Genomic DNA, 2,494 nt, shown 5'->3' with positions numbered 1-2,494 from the left:
ATGCTTGGACTATTCCGAGGCGGCCCTGCAGCCTCTTCCGTCTAGCCGTTGGGGCCATCTCGCCGCATCCCCCAGCTCCTCGGCCGCCTCGGAACTATCTGTGTATCGGACGCATCGCGGGATAAGGGGTTGGCAGTGGTAGTCGCCCCAAGCGCGTTCGATGCTTGGACTATTCCGAGGCGGCCCCACAGCCTCTTCCGTCTACCCTTTGGGGCCATCTCGCCGCATCCCTCGCCTCGCACCCCGATTGCTATGCGGTGAGGCTCCTCGGCCGCCTGGGAACTATCTTCGTATCGGATGCATCGCGGGATAAGGGGTTGTCACTGGTAGTCGCCCCAAGCGCGTCCGATGCTTGGACTATTCCGAGGCGGCCCTGTGGCCTCTTCCGTCTAGCCGTTGGGGCCATCTCGCCGCATCCCTCACCTCGCACCCCCATTGCTATGCGGTGAGGCTCCTCGGCCGCCTTGGAACTGTCTTCGTATCGGAAGCATCGCGGGATAAGGGGTTGTCACTGGTAGTCGCCCCAAGCGCGTCCGATGCTTGGACTATTCCGAGGCGGCCCTGCAGCCTCTTCCGTCTAGCCGTTGGGGCCATCTCGCCGCATCCCCCACCTCGCACCCGGATTGCTATGCGGTGAGGCTCCTCGGCCGCCTTGGAACTATCTTCGTATCGGACGCATCGCGGGATAAGGGGTTGTCACTGGTAGTCGCCCCAAGCGCGTCCGATGCTTGGACTATTCCGACGCGGCCCTGTGGCCTCTTCCGTCTAGCCGTTGGGGCCATCTCGCCGCATCCCCCACCTCGCACCCCGATTGCTATGCGGTGAGGCTCCTCGGCCGCCTTGGAACCATCTTCGTATCGGACGCATCGCGGGATGAGGGGTTGTCACTGGTAGTCGCCCCAAGCGCGTCCGATGCTTGGACCATTCCGAGGCGGCCCTGAAGCCTCTTCCGTCTAGCCGTTGGGGCCTTCCCGCCCCATCCCTCGCCTCGCACCCCCGATTGCTATGCGGTGAGGCTCCTCGGCCGCCTTGGAACCATCTGTGTATCGGACGCATCGCGGGATAAGGGGTTGGCACTGGTAGTCGCCCCAAGCGCGTCCGATGCTTGGAGCATTCCGAGGTGGCCCTGAAGCCTCTTCCGTCTAGCCGTTGGGGCCTTCCCGCCCCATCCCTCGCCTCGCACCCCGATTGATATGCGGTGAGGCTCCTCGGCCGCCTTGGAACTATCTGTGTATCGGACGCATCGCGGGATAAGGGGTTGGCACTGGTAGTCGTCCCAATCGCGTCCGATGCTTGGACCATTCCGAGGCGGCCCTGCAGCCTCTTCCGTTTAGCCGTCGGGGCCTTCCCGCCGCATCCCTCGCCTCGCATCCCGATTCCTATGCGGTGAGTCTTCTCGGCCGCCGCGGAACTATACCTGTTATTGCTACTGCATCCTTCGGCTGGTAACCTCCTCTGCCGCCTTGGAACGTTCTCTTTGTCGGACGCGTCGCGGGATAAGGGGTTGGCACTGGTAGTCGCCCCAAGCGCGCCCGATGCATAGACCGCTCCGAGTTGACCTTGCTTTCAGCCTCTCACATGCATAGACCTCTCTGAGTCGACCCTGCAGCCTCTCACGTTTAGCCTTTGGAATCTCGCCTCACAACATGATTGCTATCCTTGATGCATCCCTTGCCTCGAGCCCTGATTGCTTTCTTGGCTGCATCCCTCCTCTCCTCACAGCCCGGTTGTCATCACTGCTTCATCCGTCGCTTCATGCATTCTGGCTGCTGGGCCCTTCCCACCGCACACCTCGATTGCTATCTCTTCTGCATCACACACCCCGATTGCTATCTCTGCTACATCCCTCGGCTCTCACTTCTGCATCCTTCGCCTCCCACCTCGATTGCTATCAATGCTGCATCCGTAACCTCACACCCCGATTGCTATGCGGGGAGGCTCCTTGGCCGCCTTGGAAATTTCTGTGTGTCGGACGCACCGCGGGATAAGGGGTTGGCACTGGTAGTCGCCCCAAGTGCGCCCGATTCTTAGACCGCTTCGAGGTGACCTCGTAGCCTCTTTCGTCCAGGCTTCCTGCCTTCAACGCCCTTTTTACACCTCGATTGCTATGCGCGGGCTCGTTGGCGTCTATCACCTCTCTGCGAAGAGTGGCACGATGATTGTTGGGGTAAATCGTAGCAGTCCGATCTCTGGCCTTGGGCCATTGTGAGGGCTGATCGATTTCCTGTGCGCATCTCGTGTTCGCCCAGTAACAGACTCGACGACTTGTAATCGGTCTTGTTCCCGATTGTTCCTGGAGGTAGTCTTCGGAACTCTTGGATTTGACCTGTCACTCGAACTGTCCTCTTCCGAGGATGCTTGTGTGTGTGTGCTTGTGCCATTTCCTTGGCGGTATTAACGAGATATTAAAGAGCGGAGTGAGCGCCTCGCCCAGCTATGTTTGGGGCTCTCACTCCCTTACCCGGTGTGCGACCGCTTTGCACGTAGGTTGCGG

Source organism: Cryptomeria japonica, unplaced genomic scaffold, assembly GCF_030272615.1.
Source record: "Cryptomeria japonica unplaced genomic scaffold, Sugi_1.0 HiC_scaffold_480, whole genome shotgun sequence".
NCBI lineage: Eukaryota > Viridiplantae > Streptophyta > Pinopsida > Cupressales > Cupressaceae > Cryptomeria > Cryptomeria japonica.
This window is presented reverse-complemented; position numbering follows the sequence as displayed.